The following is a 20,376-nucleotide window of genomic DNA, read 5'->3' as shown; positions in this document are numbered from 1 at the left end:
CTGATGTCATGTGGATTATTTGTGAATTATAGTGATGTTTTTATCACCTGTTTGAACACTCGGTAACACTTTAGTATAGGGTCCAATTCACACTAATAAGTAGTTGCTTATTAGCATGTCTGTTATCAACATATTGGCTGTTTATTAGTGCTTATAAAGTACATATAATGCATGACATCCATAATCCTACCCAATACCCTAAACTCAACAACTACCTCATAAACTATTAATAAGCAGCAAATAAGGAGTTAATTGAGGCAAAGTCATAGTTAATGGTTAGTTAATAGTGAGAATTGGACCCTAAAATAAAGTGTGACACTCATTCTGACGGCACCCATTCACTGCAGAAGATCCATTGGTGAGCAAGTGTTATGTATGTTACAGTATGCATCTGTTCGAATGAAGAAACAAACTCATCTACATCTTGGATGGCCTGAGGGTAAGTACATTTACAGAATATTTTTGGGTGAACTATTCCTTTAAAGAACAATAGCATTTGAACTTTAGAGTAGAACATGGCAGTTTTTCATGTGATGAACTCCAACTCTGGTCATTTAGCTAGGACACTTGTTTTAGGATACCTGACTTCATACATCCACTACAAAGCTGAAAAGTTGAATGGTTGAAAGTCATTGCAAAAACGACGAAAAGCAATGCAATGAGTACATTTATTGAATCAAGTTTGCAGATGGCATTTGATCTGATAGTTTATCTAACGCAGTGATATTAATGCAGTACTTTTATTCAATTGGTTTGAAGAACTTATAGTGTAAAATGAATTCCGTTTCAAAGGCAATTTAAACACCCAATAAAGAATGGTTCTTCAATAAAATGGTTATTTGCTAAACCTATTTTTAATCCAGGCCTACGTACGCCGTACAGTTTCCTGAATGGCTATACACATACTGTATATAAACAGACATATTCAAAGGCTATTATAATAAAAATCAATGTATGAAGGCAATAGTAGCACAAACACTAAAAGCTCTTTTTTTTGAATGACACAGGCCATTAAATTCCTTTATATTGCTCAGAAACCTAGATAATGACATTTCTTTATGCTTTATGCTTCTTTAAAAAGTTAAACTTTAAGAGCCGTTTTCTTTGGCTTCGTCCAACATTTCAAGATTTTGTTCCAGATTGTGTATGAGCATCCAACTGTGATGTATTTCACACCATCTACTCTGTTTGACCCTTCCATCGATCAAAGACAATAACTTCCAACAATCACATGATAGCACAGGCTCTGTTTGCTCTTCACTCGATTGTGAATTTTTGCCTGCAGTACCATTCCAATAATACTGGGACAGTTCAATTAAGCATATGCCTGTGAAGTTTTAACTTTAAGGTGCAAACTGTTCAGAAGAACATTACGATCTTGCTTTTGTCAAACTGAGGAGGGACACTTGTGGTTATAGGTTCCCTGTTTGCTCTTCATTAAAAGTTTGTCGAGTCTTATGTAGTGGCTGTGATGTAATGAAAGGCTCACAGCAAGCACTGAGGTGGAAATCAGAAAGCGCAGACTCAACTGGTAACCAGGGCAACTGGAAATCAGGACTCTTTTTTTTTTTTTTTTTCAGACTTTTGCACAGTGTTCAATGTCCATGGAATACTAATAACGTTTATTCTGATTCGCTTGCCGCTGATTTTGCCAGACAACCCTGTCGAGAATAACACAGAAAATTATGCACAAGCAAATACACTGTACACATCATCAGCCAATCAAACTGACTATTTAAATGACAGACCTTTCATCCAAACAAGCGCGAAAACACAAACACCCAACCATTGCCAATCATCATTTCTGGCTAAGAGGATTGTCATTGAGAGAACCTCTGTGCTTGTTTTGGTGAATAATCCTGGCTGGGGAAGGGAAATGGAAGGATTAAAGGGTAATCAAGCCCATGATGGATCTGGGACTGTAGAGCTCTCTGCAGTGCTGTTATAATATGATGTCATCTATTATAACCTGTGCCATTTCGTCATCGGTCCTGTAGTCTCTGCAGGTGCGGTATAATGGAGCTTGCCCAAACACACACATTAGGAGCTGATAATGGTCGTAATAAATCCCAGCATGCAGACAGTGTTCTGTCAGAACTTGCTTGTCTCTGGGAATGTGCAGCTTACAGACCTGAAATTTTTGCATGATCGCTATCCTTCAGAAATCATTATAATATGCTGATTTGCTGTTTATGAAACATTTGTTATTATAAGCATATATATATATATATATATATATATATATATATATATATATATATATATATATATATATATATATTAGTACAGTAATTTCATAAAAGGCTGTCTCTTCTCTCCGCCCATCCATCTATCATCCATCCATCCATAGATAGGGCCTAAATAATGATTATCAAGGTTCTTTTGTGTGGACAGTCTGTTGTTGATATGAGCTATGATTTGGCAGCAGAGTCCCAAAATTAACCATTTGGCACACCAAGAAGTGGTAAGTAAATTGCCAGAAATATTTTTCTTTCTTTCTTTCAAGTGATTTCCAGGCACTTGTGCAGAGTGTGAACGTGTTTTAAAAGCTATTCAAGAACATCATGTTGACAGTTCTGCAAAAACTTGATATTGTACATTTCTTGGTTCATCCACTTAATTAACTTTGAATACCATTTATATCACTCTGGAAAGAAGTTGTTTAATTGTGCCTTATGAAAAAATTGTTGCCTTGTGAAATGGCCCTAATGAGCCTTATACTGGAATTGATTAAATACACCCATATGCTACAGAACCTCAGTCACTTTGGCATAATTGGTTGTAATTAAAGAATTAAGTAGAACAAATTTAGGCACCGAAGTGCTAATCATTGCTCAGAATTCATGTTAAATTTCTCTGGCCACCTTTCCTTCAGGAAAGGAAAGGTGGCACTACAGGACTAATATCTCATTACTACAACTAAAATTACTCAATTTTCAAGAATGTACAAATAAGGCTCCATTTATTTGTGCCTCCATTGAGCAATTGTACGTTTCTGTGGGGTTTAATAGAAGTTCTCAAGGTGTTTTTTTCTTTTTTTTTTCATTATCAGCAAAATGCTACAGATATATGGTGGATCATACAGTAATTTGTATTATTATTATTATAATTGAATTGTGTGCATGTAATCATATACTTTTTCCAAGTAAAATTTATTATTTTAGTAACTAATAATTTTCAGGTGTAATAAAAAAAGCAAGAACAAAAAAAACTGTACTCTGGAAATATACAAACTTTTAAAGTATGACAAATAAAATAAAATAAAATACAAATAAAAAAGCACAAGCTAATGGGTCAGGCAATAGTAAAGTGAGGGTGGTGTAATGGTGTGGGCTGCTATTGTTAATGATGAGCTGGACCTTTTCAGGTTGCAGATGGACTGAAAATGAACTCCCCAAACTACTACCAGTTTCTGGAAGATATATTCTTCAAACAGTGGTACAAGAAGTAGTCAGCAGCATTCAAGAAGGCTATGATCTTTATGCATGACAATGCTCCATCACATGCAGTCATGTTTGGCTTGCCAGAAAAGGCTTTTTAGATGCTAGAATAATGGCCTGCCATCCTTGTTCATCTGATTTCAACCCAAATGGAAACTTAAGGGCCCTTCTCAAACATGATAATTACAGTGATTGAAAACACAAATAATTGAAAAGAAGGATGGCTGTACTGGCCACTGAATACTTTGAAATGACATTTTGCTGTTGTTGTTGTTGGTTTAAACATTCTTGAATTACAAAGATAAATGAAAAAAATACTAATAAGTATGTATACACATATTTTATACATTATATATTATTTTACACTATTACATATATAATAGTTCATGTTCTTAGAATTAAAACAACAACAAAACATTGTATATAAGGTTATAAGAATTTTGACGAGTCGGCTCCCTCCCCCCTAAATATCAGCACCAAGTAGCTCTTCTGATTGGCTGAAATTCTCTAATCTCTAAACAGTCCCGCCCACTACCCCTACAGATGCACAAATCACTTTTGAACCAAATATCTCGGTGCAAAAGGGAGAGCGCGAAACTTGTCACTTGAAAGCGAAAAACAGTGTTTGAGATACATCGCAGCAGATTCAAGCAGATGTAGTTATGTACTTTGTGTTTGTGTTAGAAAAATATACAAGACATTTCTGAGAAAACATTCTACAAGTGTGCAACTCTCATTTGATGAATTCACGTATTGATTTGCGGATGTTCAACATTTCTCCACGACTTCACATTTCTTGATGCGGGTGTGTAAATGCGTTTTGCACCACATTCACTGCAGCAATTGTTTCAAAAATGTGAGCGTACGAGTTTCTAAATGTGTGATTTGTAGAATAGGATTTGTGCACCTGCAATGAAGAATCTGAGAAGGTGTAACTGTTGTGTTGTGTTTGTGGGAGAGAAAAAAAGTCTACAGGTTTGCAAACTCTTAAAACATTTCTCTCTGTGACTTCAAATTTACTGATACACATGTGTGGCTTTTCTTTACAACTACAAATCGCACTGCCACAGGTGTTCAGGTGTTTTGAATCAAAAATAACTTCATACTCCATCCCTTAATCACCGCCTGTGCTGAAATCCTCCCACCACGGAATTTATACTTAATTGTGGTCATTGTTACATGAATTGTTCAGATTCATTTGATTTCAATTTGCGACCTTAAATTTTTAATTCAGATTGCAAGTCTATATCCTGTTTGTAACAGTTCAAATTCGAGAATTTAATTGTATTTAGAAAATATTAAATTTGGAATTAGTTGCACAGCCCAGTATGACGTCACAAAAATGAATTGACAAAATATCCACATTATTGCATCACATCTGGTTAGGACACGCTGTTATACAACATAAAAAAAATAATAATAATAAACGTCCCAAGGTTACGCATGTAACCCTAGTTCCTTGAGGGAACGAGACGCTGCGTCGATATCGCTTTGGGGAACGTCCCTGACGAGACCGGCTCTGAACATCGTGTGCAAACTGTCCAATGGACGGGCGTGACGTCACGGAGCGGGGTGACGTAGCGACCAGGAAGCTATATAAGCACGTGCCGTGCAGCTGGCTTCAGCTTCGAGTAGGGAAGCAAGCGCCGGCAGGGGTGCCGGGAGTATGGCCCTGCGACGCAGCGTCTCGTTCCCTCAAGGAACTAGGGTTACATGCGTAACCTTGGGACGTTCCTTTTCGGGAACTCGAGCTGCGTCGATATCGCTTTGGGGAACGAGGTGCCCACGCTGCCAGACTACCAAATCCCTGCCTAGTGTGTATCCGGAGAGCACAGCTTAGGACAAGAGAACAGAAGAGCCCGGAGTGGCTCGCATATCAAGATCGTAGAATCTGACAAATGTAGAGGGCGTGGACCACCCCGCAGCGTTGCAGATGTCCAAGAGGGACACACCTGCTGAGAAGGCCTTGGAGGCCGCCATACCCCGAGTAGAGTGAGCCTTGGCCCCCAAAGGGGGGGGAAGACCAGAGGACTCATAGGACTCGTTGATAGCCTCGACTATCCAACGACTAAGGGTCTGCTTGGTGGCAGGAGAACCCTTATTAGTAGGACCGTAGCATACAAGCAATTGGTCGGACTTTCTCCACAGGGCAGCTCTGTGGACGTATGCGTCGAGTGCTCGCACTGGACACATACAATTTAGCTTCTCTTGGTCTGGCTCCCGAAAGGGAGGAGGACAGAAGGCCTGCAGTACGATAGGCTGTGGTGTAACAGAGGGAACCTTTGGAACATAACCCGCTCGAGGGTATAAGAATGCTTTGGCCATACCAGGGGCAAAGTCTAAATAAGCAGGGGCCACCGAAAGGGCCTGGAGATCTCCAACTCGTTTCAGCGAGGTGATTGCCAGTAGCAGGGCAGTTTTCAGTGTCAGATGTCTATCTGAGATATCTTGAATTGGCTCGAATGGAGCTTTACAAAGAGCCTCTAGAACCACAACCAAATCCCATGGGGGAATACGGGACCGTACTGGAGGTCTCAGCCTCAATGCACCTCGGAGGAAACGTGTAACTAGGGGGTGTCTACCCACTGACTGATCATTGAAAGGGACATGGAAAGCAGCTATGGCCGCCACGTACACCTTTAAGGTGGAGTGGGATAACCCCGCAGAGAGCCTAGCTTGTAAAAACTCCAGAACTGTACCAACTGGGCAGTTAACAGGGTCAAGATGGCGATCTCTGCACCATGAAGTAAAGAATGACCACTTCAGGGCGTACAGTTTCCTCGTAGAGGGAGCTCTGGACTGGAGGAGGGTCTCAACAACCTCGGTTGAGAGACCAGCTGCTAACAGTTGTGCCCCCTCAGGGGCCACACCCACAGCTTGAACACCTCCGGGCGAGGGTGGATTATCGTGCCCTGCGCTTGTGAGAGTAGGTCTTTCCTGATCGGTATCTCCCACGGAGAGCCGTCGAGGAGCGAGACTAGATCTGAGAACCATATTCGGCCCGGCCAGAACGGGGCTACTAACAACAGACGGACCCCGTCCTGGCGTACTCTCGCCAGAACTCCCGGGAGCAGAGCGGTAGGGGGAAAAGCGTACAGACGAAGCCTCGGCCAGGTCTGTACCATAGCGTCCAGTCCCAGAGGAGCTGGATGAACTAGAGAGAACCAGAGGGGACATTGCGATGTCTCTTGAGTCGCAAAGAGGTCCACCTGAGCTTTGCCAAACACTCTCCATATCTGCTTCACCACCTCGGGGTGAAGCATCCATTCCCCGGGCCTCGGCCCCTGCCTCGACAGTATGTCTGCTCCCACATTCAATCTCCCAGGAATATACACTGCTCTGATCGAGAGGAGTTTGCCCTGGGACCAGAGAAGGATCTGGTATGCCAGCTTGTACAAGGGGCGTGAGCGCAGACCCCCCTGGTGATTGATATAAGAGACCACTGATGTGTTGTCGGTGCGCACCAACACATGGTGACCTCTCAGGTCTGGGAGGAAATATTTTAATGCTCGATAGACTGCTAACATCTCTAGGCAATTGATGTGCCACGTCAGGTGGCGACCACTCCACAGACCGCGGGCAGGGTGGCCACTCATGACCGCACCCCAACCGGTGAGGGACGCGTCTGTCGCTAGCGTTACACGGCGACGAAGAGCTCCCAGCACCGGGCCCTGATTCAAGAACCAAGGTTTCTTCCACATGTCTAAGGCACGAAGGCATCGCCGCGTGACCTTGATAACTCGAAGTGGATTTCCCCTCGGGGAAAAGCCCTTGGACTTGAGCCACCACTGTAGGGGTCTCATGTGCAGCAGGCCAAAAGGTATCACGTTGGACGCAGCTGCCATGAGCCCTAACAATCTCTGGAATTGTTTGACAGTGAGTGACTGGCCTTCTTTGACTCTCTCGACTGATGTGAGGATCGACTCGATCCGAGCAGGAGACATACGTGCCTGCATCGTGGTCGAATCCCACACTACGCCTAGATAGGTGGTTCTCTGAACTGGAGAAAGTACACTCTTCTTGGCATTTAGTCTCAAACCCAGCTCCCCCATGTGTGCGAGAACGACATCTCGATGTCGAACCGCCATCTGCTCTGATCGAGCTAAGATCAACCAATCGTCGATATAATTCAGAATGCGGATGCCCTGCATACGGAGGGATACCAGAGCCGCATCTACACATTTCGTGAACGTGCGGGGTGAGAGTGCAAGGCCGAAGGGAAGTACTCGATATTGATAAGCTTTGCCCCCGAAAGCGAACCTCAGATACTTCCTGTGTTGTGGAAGGATGGATATGTGGAAGTATGCGTCTTTGAGATCTATGGTGACAAACCAGTCCTCGGATCTGATTTGAGCTACAACCTGCTTGACAGTGAGCATTTTGAACTTCAGTGACATAACTGAGCGGTTCAGGTGACGTAAGTCTATGATCGGACGCAACCCCCCATCCTTCTTTGGAACTATGAAATACCGGCTGTAAAATCCGGATTCCCTGTCTAGAGGAGGGACCACCTCGATGGCCTCCTTCCTTAATAGGGTATTCACTTCTTGTTCCATAACCAGAGCCTGCTGGGGGCCGACCACAGTCGGTGTAACCCCGTTGAACTTCGGTGGTGGACGACCGAACTGAATGCAATAGCCTTTTTCTATTGTACGCAGGACCCAACGAGATACATTTGGCAGTAGCTTCCACGCTGCTAAATAATCTACTAAGGGAATCAGTCTCTCGAGACTGACCTCTGGTGTAAGAGGCCCCCGAAGGGGCGGCGAGCCTCCTAGCTCCGCTGCGCTCACGGGCGGAAATAACTGGGAGTAGTGCTCGCGGGAGGCCGCTGCGCCCTGAAGCTCTGGCAGGGTTGGCAGACCGACCTCCTGAGGGCACTGAGGTGAGGCGGGCACCGTATACTGAGGTGGACCGCGCTCTACCCCAGTAGGGGCTACCCTCTGGACCCTGATGTCAGGATCGTTTCGTCGAGGACTTCCGGGCCTCGATAACTGTTCTTAAATCGGGCTTTTTAGCTCTGGAAGTCCCCGACTCAGGGCGTCGCTGAGGCCCTCGGTCCCGACGTGGGGGAACACGAGCGGCGACACTCTGTTTCTGCGCTTCCCGGTATGAGGAGCCGGTATGTGGCGTGGTGATCTCCCGCCCAGATGCACCACGAGAGCGACGAGGGAGGAAATTCTGGAACGCCGCCGCCTGTTTGCGTGCCTCCTGGAACCTGTCGACGACAGTGTTGACTGTGTCGCCAAACAGGCCCGAGGCTTGAAGCGGGGCGTCCAGGAGGCAGACCCTGTCTCTTTCTTTTATCTCTGACAGGGTCAGCCACAAATGCCTCTCCGCGGCCACTAAGGCTGCCATAGACCGCCCAATCGCGCGAGCGGTCTCTTTAGTGGCGCGGAGGGAGAGATCAGCGGTCTTTCTAAGCTCTTCAATATCATCAGACTTAATCCCCTCTCCCTCATCGATATCTCCCAGCAGGTCGGCCTGATAAGCTTGAAGGACTGCCATGGTGTGAAGGCAAGCCCCAGCCTGACCTGCTGCCACATAACCTTTGCCCACAAGCGATGATGTAACTCGCAGCGGCTTAGTGGGCAATGCCGGAGCCTTTAAGGACGATGCCGAGCCGGGTGACAGATAGCCCGCGAGCGTCTGTTCAACCCGTGGCAACGTCCTATAACCCCGCTCTCCCAGCCCCATCACGTTGCCATAATATAGTGAATCGGGGCCAAAGAGGCGGGTCGAATATGGGTGTTTCCACGATCTCGCTAACTCATCATGGAGATCGGGAAAAAACGGTAGACTCCGGCGTGGAGGTGGTTGCCTCGGCCGCAGAAAGCGTTCATCTAGCTTGCTTTTCTGCGGCTCAGTGTGTTTTTCTGCAGGCCATTCGATTTTTAATCTATCAACTGCGCGTGTAACCACCTCCAAAAGCTCCTCATACTGGGGCGATAGGGGTGGCGAATCCCCAGCAACAGTCTCCACGTCAACCTCCTCGGAGGAAGAGAGGCGGAGAGCTGATCCCTCACCCTGGGGGGAAGAAACCGACGAGCGTGCTTCCGAACCCAGGGTTTGGGCGCCTGATCTGGCAGATGAGGAAGGAGATAAGGACTGGCCCGTCTCCATTCCCTCTGACAGATCCACCTGCGAACCCCACGAGTGCAGCAGCCGCTCTGCCTCGGCAGAAGCGGGGCCAGCACCGCGAGGAACGCTGGTGAAGGCTCCCTCCTCGAAGAGAGCCCTCCGGGATCGAAGCGCCCGCATTGGCAATCGCTCGCAATGCGGACAGTCGGCCCCCTCGAGAGCCGACTCAGCGTGCTTCGATCCCAGGCAAGCCACGCACAAATTGTGTGTATCCCCGCTCGTGATGTAGCGAGGGCAGGGAGGAACACACAATCTGTAACGAGGCTTGGAATCGCCCTTTAAATACTTGGTCTTTTGCTTTGCTTTTGGCATTATTGAGCTGTATTAGCGATCTTTTAATGGCTAAGGAGACAGACAACAATAAATAGGACCAACGGGACAGACTTTTTAACATGCACACACAGAGCGCTTGCTGACAGAGCGAAGCTGAAGCCAGCTGCACGGCACGTGCTTATATAGCTTCCTGGTCGCTACGTCACCCCGCTCCGTGACGTCACGCCCGTCCATTGGACAGTTTGCACACGATGTTCAGAGCCGGTCTCGTCAGGGACGTTCCCCAAAGCGATATCGACGCAGCTCGAGTTCCCGAAAAGGAACTAAAGTTTTTCAGTTGTGCTGGCTAATCTACAAAGATGACAAATGTCTAATTCAGAGCCTATGCAATCATAAAAAGAACAGATTTTCTTTTCTCCAATCTGTTTATACATTATACAGTATAAGCAATGTTTATTAATATTAGCCTTTCATTTTCTATTATAAAAGTATTCTGCTGGTTTGGGTCTTTATTGATTTTGATGTAAATCTCTATGAAGTCTAGACTGATTTTTGTGCTCATTCGTTTTAATAACGCCTCCATTCACCAGTGCAAACATCTGTTTATGATTTGCCATATTGTTCATAGTCAATACCTATATTTATGATTAAATCTGCCCTATGCATTTTTGCCTAATCTCTTTCTTTCTGTAATTCAAGGTTCCAGCAGGATTTAAATGCCTCAGAATGCCATTTATTATTTATTTATATTTCTGCAAATTACGGCATTGTCTCAGGTATACGCTCATAACAGCATGGCATTTTTCTTGGTGAATCTAATGTCATTTGCCCCAAAACAGGCCGCGGTGTGTTAAAAACAGAAAAGGCTGTGCTCTTGAATCATCGGTTTCAAAGGGTTTAAATCCTCAGAGAAATTTTACCATCAAGTGGGATTACTTCTGGAGCCAGGAATGAGGGAATCTATAAAGATTTAAGCTCTTTGGAGTGGAAGTATGGCTCTGTTTTTGCAGGGTGCAGGTCAATAATGTCGCTCAAAAAAAAGACTGAGGGCACGTCATTCGAGAAAGAACCCATGACAATATTCATGCTTGCTATTTTTAAACACAGACGTTTTTTAATGCACAATTTAAATAATAATATCAGACTTTTGTTCCTGTTTTGTTGATTTCTCCCCATGTGCTCTCTATTATAGATAATAGGTCAAAAACATTTCTTGAAACTTGGCTTTTTGAACTTACATGGCTACAACTTAATATTGCACTAAACTAATTGCTGCGCTGAACAGTTTGCTTAAGACAGCACAAAAATAAACCGATAAAATGTGGGCTAAAACAGAAATGATTTACTGAATATAATGAGTTTCATGAGACCCGAATTTCCCAAAGCAATACAAAAAGCAGCACAAAAATACGCCTGCGGTCTGAAACCCAGATTCTATTTACAATTTAGATTGTACTTTTTTTTTTCTTTTTTTTCAATGGCACTTTTTTTAACCCTTATGCTGTGTTTCAGTCATTTTGACCCCTGAGAGGAATTACTTTTTCTTGATAATGGTAGTTAATGTTATTGTATTGGACTAAAACCTACAGACGTTCTTCACTAAGGGTATAACAAGTTCCCCATTGTGATCATTTTTGTACTATTTTGTGATGTACAAAAAAATTGCTTTTAAATGTCATCAATTTGTCTATCAGCAAGTTTGCATTATTATTATTAGTATTATTATTGGAACTGCTTTATTTTAGACCTCATCAGACTGAGCCTTTTTGAGTGAATATTGCCAAAATTATCCACAAATAATGCTTTTCATCACTCAAAAACTGAGGTGTGTGAGCTCAGATCAGTGAGGCAAACGGTCAATCTGTTCCATGAAGAAATACAAAAACTGTGCTAACTGAAAGAAAACAAGTTGACAAAAAGACTGAATCCAAGATTTTGTGATAATATAGTATAATGAGAGATTTACAAGCAATTTTTAAAAGGCTGGTATTTTTTGACCAGGAACACCATAAAAGGTAAAGGATTTTCAGCATAGCACAAGGGTTAAATGTGTTTTATTCATGCAGTATTTTGCATAAAGATAATCATATATTGCCATGTATATTTTATACCATGTTTCCACTTATCAAAAATGTATCCTACACTTCCATGTTCAAATGCTACAGACATTTTAACAGTCATCTAGAGAAGCACAAGTGAGGATTAGACAGTAGACAGATTGTAAGACCTTTCCTGCGGGCACATAGATCATTCAGCAGACATTGCATGAGTACTGAGTTAGAACAAAAGCAAGTAAGGATTGAGATGAGAGTAGCTTGTAGATAGTGTGCAGTAAATCACACTGGAATGACTCCATTAGGCTTGCAGGTCTAGATGTGTTAGTAAATATGCTCCACTGGAAGTCACAGTAATGGCACAAAGGCCAGGAAAATAAACCGAGGTCAGAATTTTTATTTTTTTCAATTTGCATATGTGAGGGTGTTATAAAATCTTGAAGCTTTTATGTATCATTTTGTCTCTTCAACATCAAAAAAAAAAAAAAAAAACTAATATATAAAAGGCAGACAGTTTAACAGAATGCATGTGTGGTATAATTACTGGTGCTACATGAGAAATGTTTCTCATTCTTAGTAACACAATTTCATCTCAGCTGAAGGCCACAGAAATATTCTACAGTTGGAGGAGATGTTTAATATTTATAGTGGCACTATAGGTCTCCAGAGGCCACATGCGCTAGGCAGAAAAAAACCCTACCTTGAGCTCATCCTTTGAGAAATGGCTCTCTCTTGTACCCATAAATTTTCCCCATCCTTCAATTCAATACAGAAAGGCCAGGAGGAGATCACATACATCACGTAAATGTGAGGATGAGCATTAATGCTTATGAAGTGATGTGTTCTGTGCACAACATATTGCTGTAATTTAGTTTTGGTGACACAACATTAGTGATATTTCGGTAAACTTTGGACCAGGATTGATCAAATGTCAGTAAGATTTTTTTTTTTTTTTTTTTTTTAAATGAAATTATATTTCTTCAGCAATTATGGATTAAACTGATCAAAATGTCAGTAAAGACATTTATGATGTTACAAAAGCGTCTCAGTTTTTAAATCTTCATTTTAGAATGATTTCTGAATGATCGTGTGACATTGAAGACTGGAGTAATGATGCTGAAAATTCAGCTTTGCATCACAGGAATAAATGACATTTTAAAATATATTAATATAGAAAGCAGTCATTGTATATGTTAATATTTCACAATATTACAGTTTTGAATAAATGTAGTCTTGGTGAGCATAATAACCTTAATAGAATCAATCAATCAATACATATATACTACTACATTTATATCTGCAAAACAATAAGTACTTATTACTTACAGAGAGAAGTAAATTCTGGTGTCTGCATTGCTTCATTTTTTTCTTTATAGCATCTTTTTGCACCTTTTTAAAATAATCTGTCCCCATTCCTTTCTATTGTTGTTTTAAAATCCATGTCAGATCAGTCCAGCCTTGCACAGCACGTACAATCAAATTAAATTTTAGCTGATCACTTTAAATGTCATTCGTAATTAGGGTTTCATAATTAGTGTCATAATAAAATCAGATCAGTGTCAAATATTAACACTTCTGTTTACTGGGACCAAACTCAGTTATCAATCTATTTTAAATATAACAACATAAACAATAGCTTACAAAGTAAACTTACTTTACTACAGTAAGGAAAAAAAAAAAATGTTGTATATTTCACTGTTCAAATAAACCTACCACTAAAATTATAGCCTGATCATTTCTTTGTCAGTGGGCAAACGTACAAAATCAGCAGGGGATCAAATAATTGTTATCCATACTGTATAAAACAGTGAATAATAATCAATAAAATATTTATCAAGAAAAAGTAACCACAATAGGAGTAGCAGGAGTAGCATGGCTCTTTCGGCTGGAAAGGCTCATCCTCTGGACTTCCCGGCGCTGGTGGTCCAGCACATTAATTAATTCTGTGGCCACCAAGCAAGCCCTCATTTAATGACTGGAACTTATGTAATTACAATAGGGGTACAAGACCTTGGCAAGGTCACTATCAGTTTCTGATGACATTTTATTCTGTCAGTGTGGAATTTAAAAAGAATCAGACCATCTACTTTTCACCTCCACCTCCTTTCTTTCTTCAGCAAAATGGATAGCAATGCTTGCTTATTAATTTCACCATTCTGGTTGGATGCACATTGAGTTCTGATCCATACGCTTTGCAATGATTTTACGAAAATAATCTCTCATTATCTGCTTTGTGTGGGTGACATAGTGAATATGTGTCCGTAAAAGTGCTTTACAGTGAGTTGCAACAAAGAGAAATCAATCAAATGTCTGCTTCATGAATGCTAGAGAACCCTTGTCCATATATTAAGACTGCTTTTGAAAAGCCATTCATTTTCCCTCTTTGCACTGTAATGGCTATAGTGGAGTTAATCAGGGATTTCCATAGTGCATATGGAGTGGGCAATGTTGTTTTGTTTTATTTATTTGAGTGGAAACACCGATTTGTGGCTGTGGTTGGATTTGCTTCCAGGGGAGAAAAAGCTCCATTTGAGAGCTGGCATGTGGCAGGAACTCAGTGGGACTTATGTTGTCAGTTTGAGTACCAAATGCATTTCTCTGCTCATCAGATCAACCGCATCTTGCTTACACCAAGAAAAGACGTTTACCAAGTTCATCATGGGAAGCAACTGTATGTCTATCTTCACCTGATTTATATCCCACTCCAGATGAAACCAGAAGTTTAGATGCGTGTCAGCTGTTGTGGATTTTTCTGTGCTATAACACCAAACAGTCAGAGCTTGCGAATGTACGGCTGCTCCTTGTGAGGATACATTATATTTTATTGGTTGATAATGTCAAGCTCTTCCACACAGAAAAAAAGCCCCTCTATGCACATTATTTGCTTCTTCTTGTGTCCTTATAGATTATCCAGAATATTAAATATACAAGGCCAAACAACACATTGAAGATTTTAGTGCATCTGTTTTCCAAAAATGTCTTGAGATTTGCAGAGGACTGCAGGCAGGAGAATGTGTGTGGGTTTTTTTTCCGGCTTTTATTCTTGATTTCTGTGTTTGAGAATAATACAGAAATGAGCACTGCACTTTTGGGGTCTTTAAATAATACACATGAAGCAGCATTTAGCCTTAGCACATACGTCCAATACAAATTAACACTTGCTTTACAATGAGGTTTCTTTGTTTATTTACGCAGAACCATTCATTTATTAATAAATTAATTTATAAATGATTACAAATTCTTATTTGATTGACACATTTAAAAAAATGTATGAATGTACAAATTAACCTAATAAATGCTATTAAAGTACTATTTGTTGTTTACTTATTTAAGCTTGCATTAAATAAAATGCATAGACAGTTTAACATTTAAAACTTTATTGAAAACTCTTGACAATTTTTTTTATGTCATGATGCTTTATGACACCCCAAATACCCCCCTTACACACACACTTTATTTTTCTTGCAATTCAATCATCATTCGTTAAACACGTAATGGAAAAAGTTACTTTCAAAAGCAGAAGTTAAATTCCAGTGCTGTGTGACTGCTTTTGTTTGCATTCATCTGCCATCTGAGTGATTATGAGATTCTCTAGAGAACATTTGGTCTTCGATCTTACCGCATGAGGAATTCCTTACTGGCCATTTCTGCTTGGCAATATTTAATAGCTCCAAGCTTCCTTTGATCCTGAAAATTGTCTCTGTTGAGCGTACCTACTGAAAGACACTAAATCCACAGCATTCTGGACACCTAATCGATATAATTTCAAGGACTTTTGTGAAGGCCTGCCCAATCTAACTGTAAGTAAAATTAATGAATAATAATTCAGCAAAAATAAAATGATACAAACCTGACAATCTTTATTTATTACCTGGAGATTCATTGAAAAACACACATTAACCATATACCCTATTTTTAAAAGTGTGTGTTTATTTTCTTTACGTTTCATCAGTCAAAACATTTCTGCTTTATATTCAGCTCAGCTAACGTTACACCAGATGTTGGTTTGCCTACAGTCATATCTGGATGCTTTTGACAAAGCCACTAGAAGGCATGCGTGCAACTTATAGCCAAAAAAGGGTAACGGCTAATGCTAATACTTCCGCTTTGACAATACATGGGAGTCAGAAGTGGATGTCAATGTTGTAGAGGCTTCACTATGCTGAATAAACAGCATTTTAGAGGAAATGTATAATTAATGAATCAACAGCCTATTGGGTAATCTTCAACTTGTTTTACACTAAATAATACTTTAGGATTTAACTATTTTAAGAGTAAACACACACAAAAAAAGATGTTTTATGAAGGAAGTCATTAGAAACATGTTAAATATGCCAAGTAAAATGTGGGGTTACAATCTGATGAAATAATGCTCCATATGCAAAGCTACTCAAAGAAAATCTTCAATATTAGCATGCAGCCCATTATAATTTCCTGCTGTGTTGTTTGTGTACTTTTATATAAAAAAAGATTCATTTTTTCCTTGTTTGTTACCATAGGTTACCTTATGCGTACCTGATTGCATAAATTAGTCATCATCCCGTTATGGTTTGAAGATGTGCCCACACAAAGCAAAACGCATGCTGTTTGTCATTTCTATTGCAACACAACATGAATATTATATGCAGCCTATTTGACAATGTCACAGTGAAAGTCACTTTGTACTGTGTTATATTCACAAAAAGGGGGAAAAAATATCGTATCAACCTCCTATCTTTGGAAAACCCTGAAATTACTTGTTTGTGATGAGTTCAGTAGCGTTGAGTGGAAACAACCTCTACTTTGCATGTTTTCTATTTCAATTTCTCACAAGGGTTAAGGGGCGTTATGATCACATCAGCATCGGCAGAGCAAAATAACTGTGCTGATCAGTGAATGTGATTATAGCGTATTGAAATATGTAATCTCTGGGTGAGTTCTGTTTACATTCTGGAACAGAGCTCTTTGCTGGCTTACAAGTTCTTTTGTGACCTTAGTTTGAATATAATTATGGCTGTATTTATTTTATCAACAATACATTAAATAATAACACCAATAATATTGTGAAATGCTATAAAATTGAACATAACTGTTTGCTATTTGAATACATTTTCAAAATGTGATTTATTCCTTAGATGATCAAATGATCCATCAGAAATCATTCTAATATGCTTAGATATAAATATCTAATTTATTTATGCATTTATGTACAAAGCACTACAGTAGATTGGTTTATTCAGAATACTCAAACATATCTGTACTTTTGAATTTGTTCAGCTCAGAATTTTTTACAGAATTATTAGTGAATGAGACTTAATTTCCCTCCTGGAATTAGAGTTGACTGTTGTTTCATTATGGCTCAATGGCACTTGTGTGAAACAAAGACCGACGCTGTGCATAAAAATATCAATACCTCTGCATGTTTGTGAAGGGTTCAGATTGTAAAACAAGCAAATAAGGGGTTTAATGTGTAATCAAACACCGGTTATGCTGTCTGATTTTGACAGGGTCTCTCCTCACTATTCTTAAATGGTCAATTAGAAACACTAGACAGATGTCAATAGTGCCTCAGAATGTGTTGATTAGCACAGCAATACAAGTGAGGCTCTAGCAGAGTTCTGTTTTTAGTGAAGATCGTGAAGTGGAAGTGTGTAGTAACATTTGAATGTGTTGTAAGGCAAGGGTATTTAGAGGGTATAGCAGTTTCTGCATTGAATATAATTGAAGGAATTATGAAGAAAAGGTTTTTGTTAATGTCGTCAACCTATACAAATCAGAAACTGAGAACAAGTTCAATCTTTTTATAATCTATTCGTTTTTCATTTCACTGACATGATCGATTAATGACATCAGAAATTAATACACCATATTATTGCTATTGAACTCATTTGCATATCAAACTGCAATAAATGATAAAATGACATGTTTAATTATTTATTGACTATATGTTATATACTGCATTTTTGTCAGCTACTAAAGAAATTCATGTAAAATCTTAATTATCAATATTATGGATAAAAGTCTCATATTTTACCGGGAAGCAATGTTTCAAAATTAAAAATGTCTTGATTTTATTTATTTTTTTTTTGTCTTTTTTTATTACAAACATTAAGCTTTATATTTCTTAGAAAGTGAATTGAACGTGTGGAGTCGTATGGATTACTTGTGGATTATTCTGACGTTTAGAGTTTTATACTGATAGCACCCATTCACTGCATTGCACTGTTTCCTTTCTAAACCTTTTTTTCTAAATAGCCATTGATGAAGAGTCCAAACATGAAATAATACAGCGATAAACTATAAACTAATATTTTACAATTATAGATTGTTTGTCACACTGTATCCTTTTTAATGTTTGTTCTAGTTGTTCACTTTAGGGAAGCAAAAGGTTTCACAAATCCTGAGCAGTGGCTCAATTTCTAGCAAATTGACTATAAAACAGCTTTATGTCCTTATTGATTAGCTAAACACTTGCTAATGGAAAGTGGACCACATGGTCACTTAGACATACTGTATACTGTAATAAACTCTCTGAAATGGTTACAGAGAAAAAAAAAAGTAATACATTGAATTAAATGAGGAATTTAAAGTAGAAAGACTGAAATTCGTACTTGTTTCATTTGCAATATCTATTTGTATTTATTTATTTTATAACAGTGTGCGATCTTGTTTTTATTTTGCTGGCACAGAACATATTTTTTTATCCTAATTTAACCCCTTATCTAAAAGGAAAAAAAGTGAGAGTAAGGATGATCTTAAATTAAAATTGCTGTAGCTGTTGAAATAAAACAAACTATATTCAAAAAATATTGCAAATTGCATCAGCTGGTAATTAGGACGTGTTGCTTCCTTTATTGTATTTCACACCACACGTTATCAGTGTTCACAACATCAGTGATGAAACTCTCACAGCAATTTGCAAGTCTTATGGCTTCTCTTTTTTTTTCCCCTTAAAAATGGCAGTTCTGCCATCATTAGTCACCCTCATATCATACTAAACTTGTATTTGTTGGTGGCAAACAAAATAAGATAAAAAAAGTCCCTTTGTAAGTTTTGTTTGGATTCCAACATTCTTCAAAAAATCTTATTTCAAAATGGTGTTAATAACAACAAAATCCAAGAATAAGTCCTACTACACATTCGGTGATTAATGCTTTAAGGATATTAAGACACTGCTTACAGCAATTATGACTTTTTGTAACAGATGATGTGGTTTGAAATTCAAAATAATTCAATCATCTCAAATCTCTATTTATGTCATATTCTTCACTAACCTTGTTGTTGCACTGCTTCTTGGCTTCTTTTGTAAATCAGACCAGAGCACCTTAGTTACCTCTTTGCTCCAACCTTGATGACATTTGGACATTTGCCAAGCCGACACATTATATTAATGCTGCAATTTCAATCACTACAAATTGTGGAAGAGAATTAGAAGCAGTAAGTGAAGTCATTATTTTGTACACTGCATTCAGAGTCTCCATTAAGTCCATCACTTTAAATTGCTGAATGCAAATTTAGCCCGAAGCAAATGATTGTACAATTCAACCAAGCGAGGCATTGCGAATCCTAATGCTCTTCTTGTCTTGTAGCCTCACAAAAAGCATGCATTCAGATTTCTTCAATAGGTGACAAGCCGTTTTACCGAGCAGATGAGCTTTGCTAATGAGCTAATGCTATCTGGTTTGAGAAATGTATAATGAGACCTGGCTGCATGCAATTCAAGGTGCAATAAAGTAGGCCATTGTGAAAGAGGCATTTCACTGCTTTTAATGGGGCTTTTCTGGAACATTCCTCCTGCCCTAAAGTTCTTATTAGCTTAATGTTGTGATGGACCTCTTCAGGATAAAGATCTGGTTTGCTCATTATTCTATAACTCAATCTAGTAGAATTAACAAGATTACTCGGCTGGGATCTGTCGCCAATAACATAAATCTCGGATCATATTTTCGACTCATTATTCAAATAAAACCCTCTTTTCCAAACCAAAGCAGTTAGTTTTACAAAGCTTTTCAAAGCAGTGGAACATTTCTTCCCTGGAGAATGATTTTAGAAGATAGCGAACAAGTTGTCAGTGCGATTTGGACCTCAGTTCTGATATGAACATCATTTGCCCTCACTTGCTTCAAATGTGATGTCATCTGGAGAGGCAGAATAAACTAACATGATTGTTCACTGAATGTTCCAGTGATCATGGCAGCAGTGATGCATCAAATAGAGCAGGGCAAATAGGGCATTTATCCAGACAAAATTTTGATGGATGGACAGACAGATAATAGATAGATAGATAGATAGATAGATAGATAGATAGATAGATAGATAGATAGATAGATAGATAGATTTATTTAATTCAGCTAAACACATTAATTGAAAGTTTACCTAAAAGTTCACTTAACTTAATATATTATGTTGATTGGACATGCACAAAAGTTTGTACAACTAACGGACCTTTAAGTTGAGCAAACTCAAAAATCTGCTGAAGTTTGTTGCCT

The sequence above is a fragment of the Carassius auratus genome, unplaced genomic scaffold, assembly GCF_003368295.1.
Source record: "Carassius auratus strain Wakin unplaced genomic scaffold, ASM336829v1 scaf_tig00217256, whole genome shotgun sequence".
Classification (NCBI taxonomy): Eukaryota; Metazoa; Chordata; class Actinopteri; order Cypriniformes; family Cyprinidae; genus Carassius; species Carassius auratus.
The sequence above is the reverse complement of the archived record's forward strand: the minus strand, read 5'-3'. Positions refer to the sequence as shown.